Below are 26,791 nucleotides of genomic sequence, written 5' to 3' on the forward strand. Positions count from 1 at the left end.
AGGTTTTGAGGTGATAGCAGAAAGTGAGCAGTCTTTAAGGAGACATAGCACTAAAATATGTGGAATGTCAGGGAAATAATTCCAGGTAAGGGAACAGTGTAACCAAAGACACAAATGTGAAATTGAACTCTGGCTTCTTTGGTTGGCAAGGACACTGATCTCATAAGTGAAGGCAGTTCAAGGTGGGAAGTAAGATTAGATAAATGAGATAAGACCGAATCAGAGAGAACTTGAACACAAAACAGAAGAGATAAGATTTAGAATGTGATGAAATATTAAAAAGTGCTTGAGCAGACAAGTGTTGTAATGATTGGTACCATCTATACCACACGATTGGTCCAGTAGTAAAACTAGCTAGGTTTCAAAAATTGAAATTAGAGGATTAGGATTACGCTGGTGGTGTCAAAAATTAAGAAGGATGTGTATGAGATTACAAAAATTCAATTAAAAAATTTTTCACTGACCATAGGATATAAATATCCATTTATAATATACATTTAAATTTACTTCAAACCTCTTTTTAAACGTCTATATAACACAAAGAATTTAGACCCAGAAGGACTGGAACTTCAGTGGTAGTATATTGTAGAGATGAGAAAACTGAGTCTTTAGAGAAGAGATCTGGTTGGTCCAGGGCTATGCAGATGTAGTGGCAGGACCCTGGATTTGGTGTCAGGAGGCCTGAGTTCAATCTTGAGCTTTGCTTCTCACTGTCTTTGTGACCTCGGGCAAGTCTTTTAATCTCTAAGAAGTTAGGTTTTGTCTTCTGAAACAAGCCTATGTGAGACCTCACCTGCCTAATGTGAAAATTAAGCTGCTTTGCTGAAGTTCTACATAGCTATAACGTATGAACTAGAATTCATAGGATGAACAGGCAGGTTGAACTAGAATTCCGGTTTCCAGCCATTTTGGACAGTGCATAAATCGTTTTTGTCTGTATTGCCTTTTGCTCATGAATGCTCAGTTTGTTCTCTGAAATCTGACACATGACTATGACACATTCTTCAAGGGGAAGAGATCTAATAAAAACCATCCCTCTAGGTCCAGCATTCTGACAGGCCTCAATCACAATTTTTGGAAATCTTTTCAGAGGTTCAAATATCTATTTGGGTCTGAGATAAAAGTTTTGATGCTGTCTATGGCTCACTGTTCCAAACCTCACCTCTTATCATGTAAAGTTTACTGGGAGATTTTATATTTTATTCCACCAAAATTAAAACTTCCTTATAATTTCAATGGCTCTAAAAATTTCCTTTTTCTATTCTCTCCAGAATAACAAATATATACTAAATAGAAAGGAGCTAAGAGATAGGAAGCTTTGTGGCTTTGAAAATGCATGTTTATTGTCCTAAAGTAATATATTCCAGGTGGGAAATAATGGTGACAATCATGTGCATCTAGTTTGATCAGAGAAATGACTGCTGCCTGGGCTGGAGATACCAAAATGTCACCAACAAGAAATAAAATTGATCCCATAGCCTAAGAGAAAGCTGAAGAGGCAGGTGACCCCAGGTATGGGTCTTATAAAAATGCTGAGGAAAGGAGTAATGCAGGCCATTCTGCTTGATATTTTGTATGACACAGGTTAGTGCTCTTATATCCTTTTGGCTAAAGTTACATGCTTTATAACTGGCACTTTCAGTAGCCACATTTTTATCATATCACCTGTTACTTCTAGATATTTTATCTTTTTGCGCATATTGAAAATAGGATCTTTATACTTTTTGACTAGTTATTTTTTTATAGTAAAAAAATAAACTTTTTCTTATTTACTTTGTAACTAATCTCCTCACTTAATTCTCTTATTAATTACAAAGTTTTAAAATTGATTTTTCAGAAGATTTTTAAGTAATCCTATTGTCCTGTATTCTAATATACATAACTCATTATTTCATTTTTTTTTCTTATAAAGGGACATTGCTTATTTCATTCATGGAAGTTTGCAAAAAACAAAAAAAAGATGATTATGGTGGTACTTGTAGGCATGCTACTTTTGTTCCTGTGTTCAGTGAGAATGTTACCGTTGTTTCACACTTGTAGGATATTGGCTATTAGTTGATCACATATCTTTTTAAATAGCCTTTAATTCTATCAAATAACATTCTGGCAGCTGTTAAGATGATGATATAATTTTTCTGCTTTGACCTATAAGTATTTCATTAATTCTGTTAATATAATTATATTAATAGGTTCTCTTATGTTGAACCATCCTTACTTTACTGAACTTGGACAGACTTGTACACCATTACTAGAACACCATTCTCTTCTTGCTTGCTTCCTACTTTTTTTTTCTCTCCCTCTGTTTCTTTTGCTCATTTCTTCTCTCTAATCTCTTAATGTTCAAGTGCTACAAATAAATCTTTCACTTATTGCTTTCTACCCTTGAAATTATTGAGTCTCATGGCTTTAAATACTAGCTATATGCTGAAGACTTATAAATTTATATCTCTGGTTTAGACTCTTTCTTAAGCTCCAAATGTGTTTATCCAGCTGCCTACTTGATGTCTCCTCTTGGATGTCTAAATTCCTCTTACAGACAATATGTTCAGAACATGTTTTGATCTTGTTCCTTCAAACTTCCTCAACTTATAGCCTTATAGCCCTTGATAGCAGCTTCATCTTTCCACGTATTGAGGATAAAAACCATGGAGTCACTGTCACCTCCTCTCTCTCCAATACATCATTAATTCCTGATAGCTATATTTTCAAAATATATCCAGACTCCAACTGCTTCTTACCACCTTCCCAGGTACCACACTGGTCTAAGCTACCCACTTGCCTGGAATATACAATAATCTCCTGTTTTCCCTGATCCCATCCTTTCCCACTATTGTCTACTTTCAATACAACAGCCAGAGTGATTCTTTTACAACATAGATCATCTGTGTTATTGCTCTGCTCAAATCCCCCAAGTCTCCCCATTTTACTCAAGGTAAAAGCTAAAGCCTTTATAAGGCAGCCCTATCGGATCTGGCCCTGTTACTTCTCTGACCCCAGTCTCTTACTCCTCCCATACCTCACTCTCCTCCAGCCCCACAGGCCTCTGTTTTTCTTTGAACCTGCCAGACATAATCTGGCCTTTAGGGTCTTTGCTCTGGCTGTATCCATTACCTAGAATGCTACTCCTGACAGTATCCACGAGCCTAACTCCCAGGTCTTCTTCCTGTTTTTGTTCGAATGCTATCAACTCTTTGGAGGTCTATTCCTGACCTTATTTAAAATTGCAACCCACCTCCTGTTCTCATCACCCCGATCCCCTTACCCCACTCTAATTTTTTTTCCCTGTCTCACTTGTCACTAACTTACTATGTAATTTAATGATGCCAGTTTAGTCCCCACTATAAAGTAATTTCCATGAGGCAGAGATCTTTGTTTTAAATGATGATATATCCCAAGTACTGAGAATTATGATTTGTACTATAGATACTTAATAAGTATATGTTGAATGGATTAACGGATGCATTGAATCCCAACTAATTATGTCAGATACTTCCTTTGATTCATTACAGGATATGATTTTCTAAAATTTTGCTTAGGAGTTTTGCATTTATGTTAGTGAGATTGTTATTTTAATATTCTTTTGGGGGTGATATATTACTCTGGCTCTAGTATCAGGATTGTGATAGCTTTTTAAAAACAGTCAACAAGTTTTTAAGATTTTTCTACACTGGAGGAGTTAAAATAGCATAGAGAATGATCTGTGTTTTGAAGAAAGAATTCTTTTTTGTTTCTTAACATCTTTATTGGAGTGTAATTGCTTTACAATGGTATGTTAGTTTCTGCTTTATAACAAACTGAATCAGCTACACATATACATATGTCCCCATATCTCCTCCGTCAAAGTGAATCAGCTACACATATACCTATGTCCCCATATCTCCTCCTTCCCTCCCACCCTCCCCATCCCACCCCTCTAGGTGGTCACAAAGCCCCGAGCTGATCTCCCTGTGCTATGCGGCGGCTTCCCACTAGCTATCTATTTTATGTTTGGTAGTGTATATATGTCCATGCCACTCTCTCACTTTGTCCCAGCTTACCCTTCCTCCTCCCCATATCCTCAAGTCCATTCTCTAGTAGGTCTGCATCTTTATTCCCATCTTGCCCCTAGGTTCTTCATGACCATTTTTTTTTTTAAGATTCCATATATATGTGTTAGCATACGGTATTTGTTTTTCTCTTTCTGACTTACTTCACTCTGTATGACAGTCTCTAGGTCCATCCACCTCACTACAAATAAACTCAGTTTTGTTCCTTTTTATGACTGAGTAATATTCCATTGTATATATGTGCCACATCTTCTTTATCCATTCATCTGTGAATGGACACTTCGGTTGCTTCCATGTCCTGGCTGTTGTAAATAGTGCTGCAATGAACATTTTGATACATGACTCTTTTTGAATTATGGTTTTCTCAGGATATATGCCCAGTAGTGGGATTGCTGGGTTGTATGGTCGTTCCTTAAAAAACTGAAGAAAGAATTCTGCCATAAAACTGAGCTTGGCTTCTCTTTGGGCAGCTTGTTCAATTTCTTTCATCTTTCTTCCCTAGAAAATTCTTTCATCAATAATTCTAATTTTGGGCTTCCCTGGTGGTGCAGTGGTTAGGAGTCTGCCTGCCGATACAGGGGATATGGGTTCGTGCCCTGGTCCGGGAAGATCCCACATGCCGCGGAGCGGCTGGGCCCGTGAGTCATGGCCACTGAGCCTGTGCATCTGGAGCCTGTGCTCCACAATGTGAGAGGCCACGGCAGTGAGAGGCCTGCGTACTGGAAAACAAACAAACAAAAATTCTAATTTCAATATTAGCATAGTATTTGCTCATAATTTACAAATCTCTGTTTCTGAAGTTAAATCTCCCTTCTCATTCCTCATGTCATATATTTGTATTATTGTTTTTGATAAACTCATAGCTTATTTCCCCAGCTTCTCATTGGGTTTCCAAAGTATAAAGAAGATTGGTTATACTCCTGGTTTCTTTTGAATATAATTCATTTCAATGTCTGAATGTACCATTTTCCCAACTGAAAGTGTTGCAACAACCAAAAAGTAAGTTTGATGTGTAAAATGTTTTATATCATAAATGAAAAATAAAAGCTTGTATTGATTTTTAGCATTGGGAGGGACTCTAGAAATGATCTTGGCCAATGACGTAAGCCTCATTTTTTTGTGTTTATGTGAGGAAACCAAGGCTCTGAGTAACTGGTTTTCCCAATAGCACACCTATTTGTTGCAGTTAACGTAAAAAAGAGGGTATTTTCATTTGTTTGTAAAAGTCATAATTGTTTTTTAAATGTTTTTTAAAATTAAGCATTCATCAAAATGTTATATAGATAAAATGATGAAGATGTGCAATGTAGCATTTTAACAGATGGTTCTTTTTGACATAGTGTTTTAGAAAAGTAACATGATGACATTCTGCATTTGCTAGAGCAGACAGACATTTTGCAAATGTTAAGGCAGCTTATATTTAAAAAGACTGAAGAACTGGGCCTGGGAATTCTGACCTCAGCCAAAGCTTCCTTCCTTAACTCCTCAAATCAGTGTTCTTTGTCACTGCTGGGGACATTTGACAATGTCTCCAGACATTTTTGGTTGGTACAGCTGGGTGAAGGGAGGTGGTGGTTGCTGCTATTGGCAACCTAGTGTGTAGAGTCCGGGATGCTGCTAAACATGCTGCAGTGCACTGGACAGTCCCCCACAACAAAGAATTATCTGTCCCCAGTTATCAGTAATGCCAAGGTTGAGAAAACCTGACTATAGTGATGACTCTGACATTCATTGTGCCAGTCCTGTGTTTATAGGTGCTTGTAATCACTTCAAAATGACCATTACATTGCATTTTTTAATGCAGACATCTCCCCAAGGTGTGTTCTATGAAACATAGGTCCTATCAGATATTCCATGAGAAAATGGTCAATTTTGCTTGGGAAACAATGTATATTATATTGCCCTCTTAAGGTTCCACAGCGAAAACCGGCATATTAAAGGCTCTGATATGTCCTGCAGTGAAAATCCCCTTAACTTGGCTTAACTCAGAATATTCTACCTTTATTATACCATGCAATGTTTTGACATAGGCTCTATAAACATTCCTGGGAAGAGGTTTCAAGAAATGCAATCACTATGCTTTCCAGTTCTCAGAGTTCTTTCACATTTGATCTCATTGGATTCTATCAATCATTCTATAAGATATAATTCTAAAATAACCTCAGCATTTCCCCCCAAATAATCTTCCTATCCTAACTTATTCTTCCTCCTTCATTTCCTAAAGCAGTAAAGATTTTATGTCAATTGAGACGAATTTATTATTTTTCTTACTCCAAAATATTCTTTTAGAAAATATAATAAAATGCAAAGAAGTAAAACAAAAAAGTTCCTATAACCCTCCATCATTAACATGTTCGTATATTTTCAGTTGTTTTCCTGTCAATATAATTAAAAATAAAATAACAATGTAAATGCTTTTTATAAACTTACAATATCTTTAACATTCTAGCATTTTCATTTAATACTATTATTACTATATCATGATAACAACAGAAAATGAATATTCAAGTATTAATTGGATATTTCATTACATGGAATGTGATGCTTTATTTAAGGAGTCCTCTATTAATGGGAAACTATTTTCTTTTTTTGGCTAATTTTCAGAATACTCTAATGAACAGCTTTATATATACGTATCTTTTCACATATTCTTAATTGTTTCTTTAGGAAAGTTGCTAGAGATAGAATTATTGTATCAATAGCTAGAGAAAGGAATAAGGTCAAGAGTGTGGTGATAGTAGTGATGGATATATATTTTAAGGCTTTAGTGGTGAAAAGCTGCCTTTTAGAAAGGCTGTACAACTTTAATGTTCCCAATAATAGTTTATAAGAGTGACATCGGGTCTTTTATTTTGGTAAGAACACTTAATAAGAGATCTATCCTCTTAATAGGCTTTAAGTGCATAATACATTATTATATTCTATTCTTCTATTGCTTGGATTTGTCTCTTTGTTTTCATTCCCCTGCTGTTAGGCTCCCATTTTGGCTTCCTGGTTGTCATACTGTTTTGCTCACCTCCATTTCTTTGCTCCTGGGGGCTCAGTTTAAATTCTTGTTTCTCTAAAAAGTCTTCTTATGTCAATTAGCACCAGATACCATATTTCAAAGCTTGACATGGCCTAATGTTTTGTTTAATTGCATCACATGGTACATGCATGTCTTAGGTATTTGGCCAGCTTATTAGCACTAGCAGAGCCCAGATCCAAATACTCAGTATGCCTCAGTCTCTGTGCCAGGCCCCAAGGCTGCAGGAATAAAGCAGACAGAGCCTTTGTTCTTGAGCTGCACACAGTTTATAGAGAAAACAGAGAAAAGGCAGACTATGAAAAGCACTATGACAGCAGTAAATAGGGTACTATAGGAATACAGACTGGGATTTGATGCCAGGGAAGGCTTCCTGGAGGAGAGGTCCTCAAAGGGGGTTTTGAAGAATGAATAGGAGTTCTGAGTAATGTGAAGACATAGGAAAGTCTGTGTGTTGTGAGCATATATGTACATTTGTATGTGTATAGCATGTTGGGGAAAGATGGGAAAGAGCATGAAATGTACATAGAGGAGTAGCAAGAAATGAATCTGAAGAGATTAGGAGAAAGAGGAAAAAGCCTGAAGGGCTGTACGGGTGCTGCTAAGACATTTGGGCTTCATCTTGATGATACTTGGAGTGTGGAGGGTGGATTGACGGAGGCAAGGATGCTGGTAAGCCATGTTTATAGTTCTCTGCAAGCCCACAATACCAAGTGAGGGACTGGTCCCAAACCTCTGTGTGTGTGTGTCTTTCTGATTTTTTTAAGTTTCCTGGACCCGTCATTTCATTTTCTTGGTCCCTAACATCTTAATTAACTATATGATTATGTTCACAATTATAATACAGGACTTAAAATAATGGGAATGGGGATGGAGCATATTATTTCGTGAAAATTGTCTGAAGTGATAGGGAAGTTATAGTTTCCCCCTCCTGTTTGGCCTGAGTACATTTAAGATGCATGTGTGTCCTGCTACTTCTACCTCAAGCTCATTTAATGAGGTTGTGATATGTAGGGCTGTTCTATTGAATCATTTGAGTTGCCTTTGAAGACTTTCTACTTTATTATTCACAGGAGAGAGATAAATAGAGTTAGACAAGAAAGACCTCTCTCAGAGAAATCATATTTTTGTCAGGAAATGAAAATCATTTTTATTCTACTGAGAAAAAAGGAAGTTTTGTTTATGATATGATTTAACATTTAGAAATTTATTGGGCTTCCCTGATGTCCCAGTGGATAAGAATCTGCCTGCCAGTGCAGGGGACTGGATCCCTGGTCCGGGAATATCCCACATGCCTCGGAGCAACTAAGCCCATGCGCCACAACTAATGGGCTTGCACTCTAGAGCCCACAAGCCACAACTACTGAGCCCGGGTGCCACAACTACTGAAGCCCACGTGCCTAGAGCCCGTGCTCTGCAATAAGAGAAGCCACCACAATGGGAAGCCCGTGCACCACAATGAAGAGTAGCCCCCGCTCACCGCACCTAGAGAAAGCCCACGCGCAGCAATGAAGACCCAACGCAGCCAAAAATAAACAAAATAAAAATTTTAAAAAGAATAAAAGCACCTCATTGTTTAACAGTGAGGCTTAAAATCACATTTATTCACTACCTTACTCATATTTCAGCCAGATGAAAGACTCTGCTATTTTATAGTGATAGCTTGTTTTTTGTGCAGAGTTAAGATGCTGATAGTAATTTTTCACACTTTGCCGGCTACCTTTACCTAGTTAGAATAATTTACCACACTGACAAAGAATGCTCAGTAACTGGAATCTCTCAGGAGAAAAAAATTCTTTAACTTCAAATTGCTGTATTATAACTATAAGCAAATTGTATTAGCTTTCTTCAAAGAACCTTATTAAAAGCCTTAAGCAGCCTTGTCATCCCCATGAGGTGTTTGCTTCTCACTTTATGGTTGGAGAAACTGAAGGTAAATGATTGCTCAAAGGAAATGGTTATGTGCAACCTGGTGTTGAGAAGAGGTATTATTTCTTAGAAAGGCTTCTAGGGCTTGACTCAGACCATTGGTCCAGACCTACCCCACCTTTCTGCAGAAAATTGCCGTTGGCCCAGATGCACTGTCGGGGCAATCAGGTGAGTTTCAAAGGATCTCTTCCTTGATCAATCTCAAGACTCTTTCAAGCACTTGATATCCCGATAAAATCTAAATGTTAGGTCACCCAGTGTGTTTGGGAAAGAGATTGTGAAGCATTTCCCATTTGTCATATAAATGTTTAAGGAGACGCAGATGTCATCTCAAGGTTAGTTATATGTACTTGTATACTTATAAACCAGGGATTGGTATCTGATGTGAGTATCATTTAAGACACTCAATGATTTACGTTCTCCTGAAGAACTAAGGAACCACTAAGGTTGTTCATTGGCAGAAATATGCTTTCTGCCTATAAGTAGGCACATTAATATACTGTTAAACTTTAATAGAAGGTAGTTTCCATTTTATCAATTTATTTTGGATTTTGTAGCAGTTTATTTACGTTGTATTCTTTCCCACCCCTCAAGGAGTCATGCAGAAAACTGTTTCTTTTTTCTGAATATTTTGGAAATGTCGTATATGGAGAAAAATGAACCATTTAACACTTCAGTTGCATTAATAATCATTACCAGCAGAGTCTAACCTGGCAACTCTGACAGTAACAGTCTACAGCGAGAATCTATGTCTCGGATGAAATATGCAAGTCTACCCCTCATACCCCTTAATGATCCTTGCATGACTAATACACAGTGACATTTAAGGAGCACTCATCTAAAACTGCTCATATTCATTTTGCAAATATTCATCTGTGGCATATTCATCAGCAAGAAATGAAGCTGAAAAATCATTAACCCCTTTTTCATCGGTGTTATAAGATTTGGCTTTCTGATCACATTCTGCTAACATGAGCAATGCAATACTATAGAGTAGATTAAGGTGTTTAAAAACATAATCATGGACATTATTAGAGATACAGCCTGTAAAATGATGAGACGCTTTTGGGAGGCTATAAAATAGGGATCCCAGAGTATAAACCAGTGCAATGGGAAGTAGCCTGAAGAGGACATGTAGGAAAATGATTAGAATAATAAAGTGATGTAGGTACTGAGATGAAAGGAATCTATTCAGCTGATTGGGTTGCTCTATGATACAGTTTATCACAAAATGATTGAAAATGTCTAATGTTTGTATAAGTTAGTATGTCAGCCCTGGGTCTCAGTCATGAGAGTATTCAACTTGTTTTAAGGTAGCATATTTGGTAAGATTTTGTGAGTGACATTGTTCTATTTGACTTCATTATAAAATTTCCAAGTGTGTGTATTAAGCAGAGTTTGTCATATCTTTTTCTTTTTCTTTTTTTTGTAATAATGAATAAGCATTTATTTAACAAGTTATAACAGTTTTACCCCTCTCAGGATCCTCAGAAGTCCAAAGCTCTGGCATCAACTCCTTAAACTGGTGTCCCCTGCTCATATCTTTTGTCCATTATTTTTTCTGATTGCCTGTCTTTCCTTTATTTTTTTTAATAGATATTTATTGGAGTATAATTGCTTCACAATACTGTGTTCGTTTCTGTTGTACACCAAAGTGAATCAACCATATGCATACATATGTCCCCATATCCCCTCCCTCCCATCCTCCCTATCCCGCCCCTCTAGGTCATCACAAAGCACTGAGCTGATCTCCATTCATCTGTTGATAGATATCTGGGTTGGTTCCATGTCCTGGCTATTGTAAATAATGCTGCAATGAACATTGTGCTACATGTATCTTTTTGAATTATGGTTTTCTGAGGGTATATGCCCAGTAGTGGGATTGCCAGGTCATATGGTAGTTCTATTTTTAGTTTTTTAAGGAACTTCCATACTGTTTTTCAAGTGGCTGTATCAATTTACATTCCCACCAACAGTGCAGGAAGGTTCCCTTTTCACCACACCCTTTCCAGCATTTATTGTTTCTAGATTTTTTGATAATGGCCATTCTGACTGGTGTGAGGTGATACCTCATTGTAGTTTTGATTTGCATTTCTCTAATAATTAGTGATGTTGAGCATCTTTTCATGTGCCTCTTGGCCATCTGTATGTCTTCCTTGGTGAAATGTCTATTTAGGTCTTCTGCCTATTTATTAATTGAATTGTTTTTTTGATATTGAGCTCCATGAGCTGTTTGTATATTTTCTACATTAATCCTTTGTCCGTTGATTCATTTGCAAATATTTTCTCCCATTCTGAGGGTTGTCTTTTCATCTTATTTATGGTTTCCTTTGCTGTGCAAAAGCTTTGAAGTTTTATTATGTCCCATTTGTTTATTTTTGTCTTTATTTCCATTATTCTAGGGGATGGATCAAAAAAGATCTTGCTATGATTTATGTCAAAGAGTGTTCTTCCTATGTTTTCCTCTAAGAGTTTTACAGTGTCTGGTCTTACATTTAGGTCTCGATCCATTTTGAGTTTATTTTTGTGTATGATGAACTTGCTTTTGCTGTCTGCCCTCTGTTTAGCACTTTATATAATTTAGATAATGTTATCTACACTACATACACCATGGGAGTTTATTCCATTAATTTATTTAATCCTTACCTCATTCCAAGTGAGATTTTGAACTTTTTACTAATGTACTCTGCTAGTGCTGGAGGGTCTCCTGCAGAGCTGGGAGTTGGCTGTGGCTCACCACGGGACAAGGACACTCGGAGCAGAAGTTCTTGGAAGTACTCCTTGGTGTGAATCCCCCCAGAGTCTGCCATTAGCCCCACTGGAGAGCCTCCTCTTTTAAATGTAATTAAGTCCCATTTGTTTATTTTTGTTTTTATTTCCATTACTCTAGGAGGTGGGTCCAAAAAGATCTTGCTGTGGTTTATGTCAAAGAGTGTTTTTCTTATGCTTTCCTGTAAGAGTTTTATAGTGTCTGGTATTACAATTAGGTCTTTTATCCATTTGTAGTTTATTTTTGTGTATGGTGTTAGGTAGGGTTCTAATTTCATTCTTTTACATGTAGCTGTCCAGTTTTCCCAGCACCACTTATTGAAGAGGCTGTCCTTTTTCCATTGTATGTTCTCACCTCCTTTATCGTAAATTAGGTGACCATATGTGCATGGGTTTATCTCTGGGCATTCTATGCTGCACCATTGATCTATATTTCTGTTTTCGTGCCAGTACCATACTGTCTTGATTACTATAGCTTTGTGGTATAGTTTGAAGTAGGGGAGCCTGATTCCTCCAACTCCATTTTTCTTTCTCAAGATTGCTTTGGCTATTCGGGGTCTTTTGTGTTTCCATGCGAATTGTAAAATTTTTTGTTCTAATTCTCTGAAGAATGCCATTGGTAGTTTGATAGGGATTGCATTGAATCTATAGATTGCTTTGGGTAGTATAGTCATTTTCACAATGTTGATTCTTCCAATCCAATAGCATGGTATATTCCTCCATCTGTTTATGGCATCTTTGATTTCTTTCATCAGTGTTGTATAGTTTTATAGTTTTCTGAGTACAAGTCTTTAGCCTCCTTAGGCAGGTTTGTTCCTAGGTATTTTTTTCTTTTTGTTGTGATGGTAAATAGGATTGTTTCCTTAATTTCTCTTTCTGATTTTTCGTTGTTGGTGTATAGGAATGCCATAGATTTCTGTGCATTAATTTTGTATCCTGCAACCTTACCAAATTCATTGATTAGTTCTAGTAGTTTTCTGGTGGCATCTTTAGGATTTTCTATGTATAGCATCATGTCATCTTCAAAGAGAGATAGATTCACTTCTTTTCCAAGTTGTGTTCCTTTTACTTCTTCTTCTTCTCTGATTGCCATGGCTAGGACTTCCAAAACTATGTTGAATAAGAGTGGTGAGAGTGGACATCCTTGTCTTGTTCCTGGTCTTAGTGAAAATGCTTTCAGTTTTTCCACCATTGAGTATGATGCTTGCTGTGGGTTTGTCATATACGGGCTTTATTATGTTGAGGTATGTTCCCTCTATGCCCATTTTCTGGAGAGTTTTTATCATAAATCGGTGTTGAATTTTGTCAAAAGCTTTTTCTGCATCTATTGAGATGATCATGTGGCTTTTATTACTTAATTTTATTCCTTATGGGTTTTATTCATATGGTTAATATTCCTTGACATATTCCTTAATATGTTAATGTGGTGTATGACATTGATTGATTTGCGTATGTTGAAGAATCCTTGCATTCCTGGGATAAATCCCACTTGATCATGGTGTATGATCCTTTTAATGTGTTCTTGGATTCTGTTTGCTAGTATTTTGTACAGGAATTTTACATCTAAGTTCATCAGTGATATTGGTCTATAATTTTTTTGTGTGTGTGATATCTTTTTCTGGTTTTGGTATCAGGGTGATGGTGGCTTCGTAGAATGAATTTTGGAGTGTTTCTCCCTCAGCAATTTTTTGGAGGAGTTTGAGAAGGATGGGTGTTAACTCTTCTCTAAATGTTTGATAGAATTCACCTGTGAAGCCATCTTGTCCTGGACTTTTGCTTTTGGAAGATTTTTACTTACAGTTTCAATTTCATTACTTGTGATAGATCTGTTTATATTTTCTAATTCTTCCTGGTTCAGTCTTGGAAAATTGTACGTTTCCAAGAATTTGTCCATTTCTTTGTGCTTTTCCATTTTATTGGCATAAAGTTGTAGTAGTCTCCTATAATCCTTTGTATTTCTGCAGTGTCAGTTGTGGTTTCTCCTTTTTCAGTTCTAATTTTATTGGTTTGCGTCCTCTCCCATTTTTTTCTTGATGAGTCTGGCTAAGGGTTTATCAATTCTGTTTATCTTCTCAAAGAACCAGATTTTAGTTTTATTGATCTTTGCTATTGTTTCCTTAATTTCTTTTTCATTTATTTCTGCTCTGATCTTTATGATTTCTTTCCTCTGCTGACTTTGGGTTTTCTTTGTTCTTCTTTCTCTAGTTGTTTTAAGTGTAGGTTAGATTGAGATTTCTCTTGTTTCTTGAGGTGAGATTGAATTGCTATAAACTTCCCTTTTAGAACTGCTTTTGCTGTATCCCATAGCTTTTGGGTCATCGCGTTTTCATTGTCATTTGTTTCTGTGTTTTTTTTTAATTTCTTCTTTGATTTCTTCAGTGATCTCTTTGTTATTTAGTAACTCACTGTTTAGCCTCCAGGTATTTGGGTTTTTTTACAGTTTTTTTCTTGTAATTGATTTTCAATTTCATAGCGTTGTGGTCAGAAATGATGCTTGATACGATTTCAGTTTTTTTTAATTTTCTGAGGCTTGATTTGTGACCCAATATGTGATCTAACCTGGAGAAAGTTCTGTGTGCACTTGAGAAGAAAGTGTATTCTGCCACTTTTGGGTGGAATGTTCCATAAATATCAATTAAATCTATCTTGTCTATTGTGTCACTTAAAGCTTATGTTTCCTTATTTCTTTTCTGTTTGGATGATCTGTCCATTGGTGTAAATGGGGTGTTAAAGTCCCCTATTATTATTGTGTTACTGTTGATTTCTCCTTTCATGGTTGTTAGCATTTGCCTTATGTAGTGAGGTGCTCCTATGTTGGGTGCATAAACATTTATAATTGTTATATCTTCTTCTTGGATTGATCCTTTGATCACTTTGTAGTGTTTCTCCTTATCTCTTGTAAGAGTCTTATTTAAAAAAAAAAAAAAGAGTCTTATTTTAAAGTCTATTTTATCTGATACAAGTATTGCTACTCCAGCTTTCGTTTGATTTCCATTTGTATGGAATATCTTCTCCATCCCCTCACTTTTAGTCTGTATGTGTCCCTCGGTATGAAGTAGGTCAACAGCATATATGTGGGTCTTGTTTTTGTATCCATTCAGCCAGTCTGGTCTTTTGGTTGGAGCACTTAATCCATTTACATTCAAGGTTATTATTGATATGTATGTTCTTATTACCATTTTGTTAATTGTTTTGAGTTTGTTATTGTAGGTCTTTTCTTTCTCTTACATTTCCCGCCTAGAGAAGTTTCTTTAGCCTTTGTTGTAAAGCTAGTTTGGTGGTGCTGAATTCTCTTAGCTGTTGTTTGTCTGAAAATTTTTTGATTTCTCTGTTGAATCTGAGTGAGATCCTTGCTGCATGGAGTAATCTTGGTTGTAGATTTTTCCCTTTCTTCACTTTAAGTATATCCTGCCACTCCCTTCTGAACTGCACAGTTTCTGATGAAAAATCAGCTGATAATCTTATGGGGATTCCTTTTTATGTAATTTTTTTTCTCTTGCTGCTTTTGATATTTTGTCTTTGAATTTAATTTTTGTTAGTTTGGTTAATTTGTATCTTTGTGTGTTTCTCCTAGGGTTTATCCTGTATGGGACTCTCTGTGCTTCCTGGACTTAGGTGGCTATTTCCTTTCCCATGTTAAGGAATTTTTCCACTATAATCTCTTCAAATATTTTCTCAGACCCCTTCCTTTTCCCTTCTTCTTCTGGGACCCTTATAATTCGAATGTTGTTGCATTTAGTGTTGTCCCAGAGTTCTCTGAGATTGTCTTCAGTTCTTTTCATTCTTCTTTCTTTATTCTGCTCCTCAGCAGTTATTTCTGCTCTTTTGTCTTCCAGCTCTCTTTTTTGTTCTTCTGCCTCAGTTATTCTGTTATTGATTCTTCTAGTGCATTTCAGTAATTGTGTTGTTCATCTCTGCTTGTTTGTTCTTTTGTTCTTCTAGATCTTTGTTAAACATTTATTGTATTTCCTCATTCTGTGCCTCCATTCTATTGCTGAGATTCTGGATCATCTTTACTATCATTACTCAGAATTCTTTTTTCAGGTAGATTGCCTATTTCCTCTTCATTTATTTGGTCTTGTAGGTTTTTACCTTGCTCCTTCATCTGTGACATATTATTTTGCTGTCTCATTTTTTTTTTTCTTTTTTAATGAGTGGGATTGTGTTCCTGTCTTACTGCTTGTTTGGCCTGAGGCTTCCAACACTGGAGTTTGTAGGCTCTTGGGTAGAGCTGGGTCTTGGTGCTGAGATGAGGACCTCCATGAGGAGTCACTCTGATGAATAATCCCTGGAGTCTGAGGTTCTCTGTTAGTCCAGTGGTTTGGACTCAGAGCTCCCACTGCAGGAGCTTCAGCCCGACACCTGGCTCATGAACCAAGATCCTGCAAGCCACGTGGGGTGGCAAAAACAAAAGGAACAATACCAAAGTAAAAAATAAAATTAGAGTAGGAAACTAACAGATATGTTAGAAAGAATATAAAAATAGAAATACAGATGAATCAACAACTAGAAAGTACAACAGTACCACAGCAGTGAAAAAGAGGAGGGAAAAGAAGAAAAAAAAAGAAAACACCTATGTTGGGTGCATAAACATTTATAATTGTTATATCTTCTTCTTGGATTGATCCTTTGATCACTTTGTAGTGTTTCTCCTTATCTCTTGTAAGAGTCTTATTTAAAAAAAAAAAAAAGAGTCTTATTTTAAAGTCTATTTTATCTGATACAAGTATTGCTACTCCAGCTTTCGTTTGATTTCCATTTGTATGGAATATCTTCTCCATCCCCTCACTTTTAGTCTGTATGTGTCCCTCGGTATGAAGTAGGTCAACAGCATATATGTGGGTCTTGTTTTTGTATCCATTCAGCCAGTCTGGTCTTTTGGTTGGAGCACTTAATCCATTTACATTCAAGGTTATTATTGATATGTATGTTCTTATTACCATTTTGTTAATTGTTTTGAGTTTGTTATTGTAGGTCTTTTCTTTCTCTTACATTTCCCGCCTAGAGAAGTTTCTTTAGCCTTTGTTGTAAAGCTAGTTTGGTGGTGCTGAATTCTCTTAGCTGTTGTTTGTCTGAAAATTTTTTGATTTCTCTGTTGAATCTGAGTGAGATCCTTGCTGCATGGAGTAATCTTGGTTGTAGATTTTTCCCTTTCTTCACTTTAAGTATATCCTGCCACTCCCTTCTGAACTGCACAGTTTCTGATGAAAAATCAGCTGATAATCTTATGGGGATTCCTTTTTATGTAATTTTTTTTCTCTTGCTGCTTTTGATATTTTGTCTTTGAATTTAATTTTTGTTAGTTTGGTTAATTTGTATCTTTGTGTGTTTCTCCTAGGGTTTATCCTGTATGGGACTCTCTGTGCTTCCTGGACTTAGGTGGCTATTTCCTTTCCCATGTTAAGGAATTTTTCCACTATAATCTCTTCAAATATTTTCTCAGACCCCTTCCTTTTCCCTTCTTCTTCTGGGACCCTTATAATTCGAATGTTGTTGCATTTAGTGTTGTCCCAGAGTTCTCTGAGATTGTCTTCAGTTCTTTTCATTCTTCCTTCTTTATTCTGCTCCTCAGCAGTTATTTCTACTTTTGTCTTCCAGCTCTCTTTTTTGTTCTTCTGCCTCAGTTATTCTGTTATTGATTCTTCTAGTGCATTTCAGTAATTGTGTTGTTCATCTCTGCTTGTTTGTTCTTTTGTTCTTCTAGATCTTTGTTAAACATTTATTGTATTTCCTCATTCTGTGCCTCCATTCTATTGCTGAGATTCTGGATCATCTTTACTATCATTACTCAGAATTCTTTTTCAGGTAGATTGCCAATTTCCTCTTCATTTATTTGGTCTTGTAGGTTTTTACCTTGCTCCTTCATCTGTGACATGTTTCTTGCGGTCTCATTTTTTTTTTTTTTTTTTTTTATGAGTGGGGTTGTGTTCCTGTCTTACTGCTTGTTTGGCCTGAGGCTTCCAACACTGGAGTTTGTAGGCTCTTGGGTAGAGCTGGGTCTTGGTGCTGAGATGAGGACCTCCATGAGGAGTCACTCTGATGAATAATCCCTGGAGTCTGAGGTTCTCTGTTAGTCCAGTGGTTTGGACTCAGAGCTCCCACTGCAGGAGCTTCAGCCCGACACCTGGCTCATGAACCAAGATCCTGCAAGCCACGTGGGGTGGCAAAAACAAAAGGAACAATACCAAAGTAAAAAATAAAATTAGAGTAGGAAACTAACAGATATGTTAGAAAGAATATAAAAATAGAAATACAGATGAATCAACAACTAGAAAGTACAACAGTACCACAGCAGTGAAAAAGAGGAGGGAAAAGAAGAAAAAAAAAGAAAACGGCGTAGGGGGGGGTGGGTGGTGAGGAACCTTGGCCGTGTAGGGCGGGGCCTAAGCAAGGGCAAGGTTTGGGTGGTGGTCAGAGCCTATGCTCAGGACCCACAGGGCTGGAAAACGCCCTGGGGCTGTGGGGGGTGGGGCTTAGGTTCAAGGAACAGAAGGGGCCCAGGCGTGCCCGCCACCCCTGGTCTCAGGGAGCAGGGGACCTCACCTGGCAGCCCAGCAGGCTTCCTGGGCTTGAGTGGGCAGAGCAAACGCCCTCCTCTCCTCTTCTGCTCCTCTGGTCCGGAGGTCCCCTCCCGCCTCCCTCTCCTTTTCTCCCCTGGCCTCCTTCCTATGCTCCCAGGACCGATGTGGCAGGGGGTGGGAGGGGGGCCCTTGGAAGGCAGGCGACTGGCCTAGGAGCTCAACAGCCTCCCTGGACCTGAGTGGGTGGGGCAGATACCCTCCACTCCACTCCTCTCCTGCTCCTCCCTAAGGGCCCCTCCTCCCTGCCTTCTCCTCCCCTCTCAGTCCCCCCCACATCCTACTGGTTCACTTGGGGGTCCTCCTATCTCCTTGGGTGTCAGGGTCCCCCACCAGTGGCTGGCAGGTGCCCTAGACATTGTCTTTTCCTGTCATATCTTTCTTTCTCTCCCATGCATGTGATCTCATTTTATATATCTAATATCTTTATCTACCTACCTGACTCTGTTTCTAACTTCCCATCCTGAACTCCAGGGCTGCAGAGAGGAGAGTAGAGAAGTAGTTACTCAATAAGGTACCGTGCTTGTCTTCACCTCTAGGTGAAGAAATTTCCAGCATTTCTGTCAGGTGTGACCAGCCTCCTTTTCGTGGGAAAGAAGCTCATTACTTTCCAAAACAGCCCACTAACTTTTTTTGTCAATTAATTGTTGCAACATTTTCCTACATATTAGTTTAATTCTGTAATTTCTAGCTCCTCATTCTTAGTGGATTTAGAGACCTATTCAAACACTCCTTCGTGTCAAGTTTCCAATCAGCGTACGTCTCAATTTTTGAATTGTAGTATAGTTTTAGCATATTTACCTCCTTCACTTGTCCTTGATTTTCTTAATTCCAGTGATTTGTCCTGTGCCTGGGAAGGTTTAGGAAATCAACAAGCATTTGCTAAGCAGATCAGTGAATATCCTTTCTCTGTTTGATCCTGATTGTTTCTACTGTTAGCCTCTTTCCTCCAGGTGGGTGTGGATTGAACTCAGCTACTGCACGTACCTGTGACCTGCCCAAACTATACTCTGGACTAGAAACATTTCCACAGTCTGGTTTCCAGTGGCTTGCTCTGTTGTATTTAGAGTGTGGTGGAATCTACAGAGGAAGCTTAAATGCCAGCTCGCCAGCAATACCACCTTTTACCCCCAGCTTTGGGGGCTGTTTGAGTTTGATATTCTACACACACATATTCATGACCGTCTGACATGATAAAGAAAGATTATGGAATGTTGAAGAGTGTTTTCATTCTTCACCATATATTTTTGGGTTTATGTGTGTGTTTTAAAATTATGGATCTTCAAACATCCATTCTTTTATTCTCTTTTAAGAGACACTCTATTTGTTAATCACTAGGCCCATACCAAAGCATATGAAATAGTGGTTTGTATTCTTACTACTTTTTTGCAGACATTGAGACAGTAATAAAAATGTGTCCTTCTTGTAGAATGTCATACGTAGAAGATGTTATGATCAGCACTTGCGCTCAAAGAAGCAAGAGTCACGACAGTCTAGAGGACAGGGCACATAACAAAGACAAGCTGAGTTACTAAAAATCTCTGTATACCCCTTTTTTATGATTAAAACAAAACAAAGACAGGTGGATGAGAGTAAGTGAAAGCAAGAGAGAATCAGCACATGTGCTGCATGAGGAAATGTAGAAGATTTAGTTGAAATCTTAAGTAAAGTTTTGCAATTGAGGAGAGAAGACGTGGGAACAGATTTAAAAGGAAATTAAAGTGCAATTGTTAAAATCAAGAATTTAGTGCCATGAATAGAGATGGAGAGATGCAGCTGGGAGGGGGGAAAAAGAGTGAGGAGGAAGTAAAATTAGTCACAGATGTGAGTACTTAGGGAATTCAATACTTGTTGATTTGCTGTTTGGAACGATGATAGATCCATAGGTTGAGCAATCAGTGTTCGGGTTCAGAGTTATGGAGGAAAGAAGGAGATAGGGAGAAAGCTCACTCTGGATCAGTGGTTCTCAATCTTGGCTGCACATTGGGAGAACATGGGGAGTTATGAAAAGTACTGATGGTGTGTGGCTAGTGAGCTGAGTTTCAAAAGCTCTCCTGCTGATTCTACTGTGTGGCCAAGATTGAAAACCACTGCTCTAGATTTAGAGAACGCTAAGATAATATCTTAGGAAAACAGATGAAGAATATTAGTTAGAATTCAACACCTTGTCAGGACCCAGAAGGTACTTGAGAGAGGAAAGTGAGAACGTGCAGTGAAGGAAATAGAAGACTAGAATTAGAAGCCACTTAGACTTGGACCATAGCATTTTTACAAAGAAAAGATAAGAAGAAAAAAGAGTGAAAATTAAGGGAAGTAGAATGTGGAGCTGAAAGCAGAATCATCATTGAAACTTAGGTAATGTTCATTTAATTATTCATTTAACAACTATTTACTGGTACCTACTATACATACCCCTGGCACTGAGCTTGCTACTATAGATACAGCAGTAAATAATAAAGTCAGAGTTGCTGATTTCATCCAGCTAAAATTTTAATGAAGGAAAGCAGGGGTGGTGGTGCAGATTGGGGAAGCCCTCTCCAGGAGAAGAATCTGGGCCGATCAAAGAACATTCTTCAGCCCCAGGTTGGATTTCACAGTTACCATGGGATATTGACTATTTTGTCTCTTATTCCCATTCTTTTGCTCTTTGTATGGGAGTGTTTATTGGAGTTATCCTGTTTGTTCCACTATTGTGTTCAGGGAATGTATAGGGAAGATAGTTCATTTTTAAATTTTTTAGTGTTTTAGAGCCTATTATATATCACCAGGAGATGCTGAACATTGAGCTTGATACCACAGCCAGATGCAATGTTGGGTAGCTTCCGTAGCATGGCAGGTAGATACGGGGCCTGTGGGAAGGATGATGAATCGAATATTTGAATACTAGAGGGGCAGACTCTGGTAGTCATGAGTGCCAAATGCCAAATATTTCTAGTTCTTCTCCTTTCTTGGTCACTCAGATTTCATGATTGATTGTTGCTACAGCATTGCCTAACTTACCTTGACTAATTCTGGAGGCTTTTCCAGAGACCTCACGAGAGATAATGGTGGCCATGAATAGGGTAATGGCAGAAAAAAGTGGAGGAAGTGCTCTAACTCAAAGGTATACCCCGAGGATGAAAGCATACAGGCACAGCTGTTAATACTTGGATGTGGGGAGGGAAGGAAAGGAAGAATCAAGAATGATGGGTTGTGTAACATTGCTGTTTATTGAGATCAGGAAGAATGAAGGAGGGAGGACGTTGAAAGGATAAATGTTTAGCTTTGGACATGTTAAGACTGAGATGTGTATGAAATATCCAAGTAAAGATATTAAAGGGCAGCTGGATATGTGAGCCTGGGGTTCACAGTAAAGATTCATGCTGGAGACGTAAGTTTCTAGGAGATACACACATGAATATTATTTTCAGTCAGAATGCATAAGATCCCATAAGGTGAGAAGGAAAGTTGGGCCAAGACTGAGCGTGGAGAATCACCAACACTTATAGATTTCATCTGGGGGAGAAGGAGCCTCGGAAGGAGACTGACAAGGAGTGACCAGGGAAATAGAAGAAAATGCAGAGTGTAGAGTCCTTTGCTCAGCGGAAGGATGGAGGTATCAACTCTGATGAATGCTCCTGAGAGCTTCAGGAAAGAGAAGTGTTCACCAGGATGGTGGGGGCAGAAACCAGACTGAAGTGGGTTGAAGAGCGAATGGGAGGTGAGAAAGTGGAGGCAGCACACGTAATGCTTCTTTTGAGGAATTTAGCTATGAAGGAGGTAGCAGAATATTTTGGGACTGGGAGAGTGTTTTGTTTTCGTTTTTATTTTAGATCCATGATACTGCAACATATTTGTATAAAGATAGAACTTCTTTCATACAGAGGGGAATTGCTAATGTAGAACAGGGAGGAATGATTAAAGCAGTGAGAAGGTGAGACAGAAGGTGGGAACCTGATCACACAAGGAGGGACCAGGCTTTGATAGGAGGAGGAAGAAGGAAAAATGGGTGCAGAAGCTGAGAAGATGAAGTAGATCATTGACTTTATTATTTTCAAAGAGTAATGAGGTGAGGCCTCTATACTAAGGAAGTATGTATAAAATAGTTCATGGTGAGTTAGAAGTAATACTACTGCAGAGAAACATAGTAGGATTGTCAGGCATTAGTGAGCATCCACCTAAGGTTTGTGGTCATGAATTTAAAGTGAAACTGGTCAGCTGGGTTGAGTAGTTTTTCCTCAGGAATGTTCAGCTGCTTAAACTTAAGCATAGATAAGCCATCTTATCCATCAGTTTAATGGAGGGAGAAAGGAGTGAGGGAATTGAGAGCATTTGCAAGGCAGGGAATAAAATATTGGACCTTGAGTATATGAGCTGGATAGGAGGACAGTGAATCTAAGAGATGGAAGGTGAAGTCAGTGGTGACACTGAAAATGATGATAAGTGTGGTCCAGGGAAGATTGTGAGCCAGGAGTTAAATTAGTCAACAAATGATTGAGCAGGGCTTTGGCAGATTATTGCAACCAGTGTGGGGATAGAGTGATATATCCCGTTAGCAGGAGCTCAAAGGAGCAGGGATTTTTGTAAGAGGATGGAAGAGATCAGTGAGGGGAAGCAAGAGTGGCTGGGTGGGAATGCAGGGTGAGATAAACAAACAAAAGAGCTTTTCCTCAAAAGGGGTTCAGAGCAGGTGGTCTCCAAAAGAGCTCTTTAACAAGAGGTGAAGGAGTGTTCCAAGAAGAGGCCGGGGATGAGGGGGCTTGCTGCTTCCACGGACCACAGTGGGAGGGTTTGGGATGAAGAGGGGGAAACAGGTGGGAGACTGGATCAGCTTAGGGACTTTGTGGGATTGGAAAGTGCATAATAATGTAGAATTGGGGAGAGAATTCAGTGACAGTGTCATGTGAGTAGATTCTTTTTCTATAGTCATCTATTATATCTGCATTCCGGTTTCACGTTTGCTCTCGACATTATTTTTCTGACCCTAATTTGCCATCTGTTTCTGTCACGTCCTCCCGTTTGCTACAGGAAGAGCGGGAGTTTGCTGTGATGTATTAGCACTTCTTCCCCACACTAGATGTCACTGTTGCATGCCTCCTCATTTCAGTCCTTCCATTGCTTATTCAATGTGACGGTCAGGGTGGCAGTGATCACTCCCGGGCCACCCTGTGCCTTACCCATACAAACACACACATAAGATTTAATGAGACTCCCTGGTGCTTATAAAACCACTGAGGTGTTAAATAGCTTAGGGTTAAACAGAGCTTCTTCTGTATGTATTCTACGAGGCTTATTATTTAGGTTTTTTTTCTGAATTTAGGAATTAGAAGACTAAGCAAGAAATCAGACTGGAATTCTTTACAGAAAACACATCTACTTCCTCCTATGAAAATATGGCATTTTACACTTAAATTCAAACTTGGTTAATGAGCTTCCTCCTCCCCCTCTGTTGTGGGGAGCTGGAAGCCTGCCGTGAAATTGCCCTCAGGTACCTCTGATACCTTGACGTGTGGTAGGAAATTTCCTGACCTGACCTTGGGTGTGGTGTCACCACATCAGGGTGTCTGCTTGTGGTCTGGTCTGGGGGACAGCACCGGATGGTAGTTCCTTAGTCCAGAAAGGAGCACAGAAGACCCTGTTGGCAACGGAAAATCCAGGCTGTTATTTGGGAAACCGTCAGGGGCTATAAACACTTGTAAGCCCCTTTTATTAGCTGAACCAGAAGTTGCTGGCAGCTGTGGAGCCATTTTCTTTCTTTCTTCCGGGCATAATCCTATTTAAGAAATGAGAGGAGGGCTTCCCTGGTGGTGCAAAGGTTGAGAGTTCGCGTGCCGAAGCAGGGGACACGGGTTCGTGCCCTGGTCTGGGAAGATCCCACATGCCGCGGAGTGGCTGGGCCCGTGAGCCATGGCCGCTGGGCCTGCGCGTCCGGAGCCTGTGCCCCGCAACGGGAGAAGCCCGCGTACCACAAAAAAATAAATAAAAAATAAGGGGAGTGAGGGGTAGATGGGAGAGAACATTATTTTGGGGATTTCAAAAGCAGACCAAACATTCATTCCTTCATTCAGTCAATGAGGGAACCAATATTTACTGCATAACTTCCATGTGTCAAATATGGCTTAAGGTACTGGGGACACACTGCAAAGCTGACTTGGTTCCTGCTTGCATAGAGCTTAATTCCATTGGTACCTGGGAAAGAGAGAAATAAGCATGCCAGATTGTTTCAGAAAGCAGCTTTGCAGAAAATAAAGCAGAGTGATGGGACTGAGAGTCCTTGGGTGGCTGTGACATCTGAGACCTGACTGATAAGATATAACTAGGAAATGATCTGGGGAAAGAAGGTGTTTGTGCTGCAGGAAAGCTGGCCCCGAGGTCCCATGTCAGGAAGTCCGTGGCTTGTTCAGGGAAGGGAATGGAGGCTGGATGGGCCAGCATGCAGTGGGCAAGGGCAGAGGGTTTCAGATGAGGACAGAGAGGTGGAGGTTGAAGTACAGACTACGGGTCAGCTTGTGGGGACATATCCGGGGTTTAGATTTGATTCTAAGTGTAGAGGTGGATGACTGAATGTTTGGAGAGGAGCCGTAAGCTAATGCAGTAAAGGTCGTTCAGGAGGTTGACTAGAGACCTGATGGGGGCTGAGTAGGGGCGGGGGGATCAGTTAGGAGGCAGAAGGGCAGCTGCTGGGGGAGATGGCAGTGGGTCAGGCCAGGATGGTGAGGGTAAAGATTTGGGGTCAGTCCTTTAGCAATGGGCAGCTTTGGACCACCGAGCCTACTTTCAAGTCGGTAACTTGAAGTTTCAGGATGCTTTTTTCATCAGTCGATTCTAGATCTAAGGTGAGGAATACAGGGAGGGGTGAGAAGTGCAGCGAGGAGGAGGAAACAGAGGAGGAACTTGTCTGGAAGAAGCCAGGGAGAATTCAGTGGTGTTTCTCCAATCACTTCTCTCCTGTCTAAATTATTAGGGTGTTTCATCCTAGAGCAAGCTTGCTGATATTGTTCTCGACAGAGTTGAGGTTTTGTGTTTTGTTTTTCCTTTCATTCAAAGTGACAGAGGCCAGAAAACAACGCTGGCAGCACCACACCCACCGGCAGATTCCAGGTGCTGTAGCCTAGGGAGAGGATTGGGTATTTTGATGAAATCCCTGAGAGACCAAGGGGGAGAGAGCTACTTGGAGCTGTGTTAACCTTCCCAACATAAATTCCTAGAAAGCTATGTGTGGGGATATAAGAGAGGCTGGTGGCGGTGGTGTTGGTGTTTCTTTCGGGGTGGGGCACCCACACACATAAGTGGGGACACATGTCTCATTGGATAATGAACTTGCTGGCATATAGGCCTCTGTCATTTATAAACTCTTATGTGTTAGTACTGTGCTCCCAGATTCTGGGATTAATTCTCATGTTAGCCCTGTGAACTCAATGGTATCAGTACACACATTGTATAGAGGAGGAGGATGTGATGTAGAATGGTTAAAATCACATGGCTAGTAAGTGCCAAATTGGAATGGGAACCCAGATCCCTGGTCTTTTGCTGGTTACATATTTCTAAAGTGACATTTTTACTGATACAGAAGTGGACATTGTAAATTTTTCTGTTTATTCTTTATAAAGAAAGCTTTTTAGGAGCTAGAAGTATGTTTCTATTATTTTTGGTAACCAATCCTTTGTTATACTTATTATGTGATATATAGTAACATGACCACAGTATTAATCTTGAATAATTCTGACTAATCTATCTCTGAAATGATGTTTTAAATAGGTGATACTTAGAATTATGTGGCTTTTTATTGTACATATAGTCACATGAAAGACTGGGTATATTCTCAAGTGTTCTTTTTATACATAGAACAAAACTTATTGGAGCACCGCTGACAGCACTTAACAATAAGTAAACCGACAACACTTAACAAGTAAACCGTCAGTGTATCAGTTAGAGTTCTTTGTTGCAAGCATCGGAAGCTGCTTCTCTTTAACTTCAGCAGAGAGAGATTTGCTGGCAGGGTGTCAGGAAGCTCACTTGTTTGCTGAGAAGCCTAGAGACCCTGTAAACTGGCAGGAACGCAGGCAGTTTCAAAGCGGGAGGAACCACAGCCAAGGTCATCTTGCAGAAGTAGCCTGGTAAGGGCATCCCCCACTGAACTCTGCTGCTACCACACCTCCCCTGGTCACCTCCCTAGACACTGGATGCTGCTGCTGGCACTGGGAGACGCCTTTTGGAATGAATTGTAACCTGTCCCTGCTTCTTTCTTTCACTTGCTCACAATTCAGAGTGGCAGGCAGGATCATCAGATTGGCCAAGCCTGGGTCACCTGTCCTGCCTGTCTATGTCAGAGAGAGATAGCATTTGATCTATTAGGATCTTCAAAGAGAAATGAAGCTTTGCCTTTCATCAGGTAGGAAGGTATTTCAGATGCTGGACAGTTACAGGAATGGCACATGTCTGTTAAACTATAAAAGTAACATAGT

The sequence above is a fragment of the Neophocaena asiaeorientalis genome, unplaced genomic scaffold (assembly GCF_003031525.2).
Source record: "Neophocaena asiaeorientalis asiaeorientalis breed wild unplaced genomic scaffold, Neophocaena_asiaeorientalis_V1.1 scaffold451, whole genome shotgun sequence".
Classification (NCBI taxonomy): domain Eukaryota; kingdom Metazoa; phylum Chordata; class Mammalia; order Artiodactyla; family Phocoenidae; genus Neophocaena; species Neophocaena asiaeorientalis.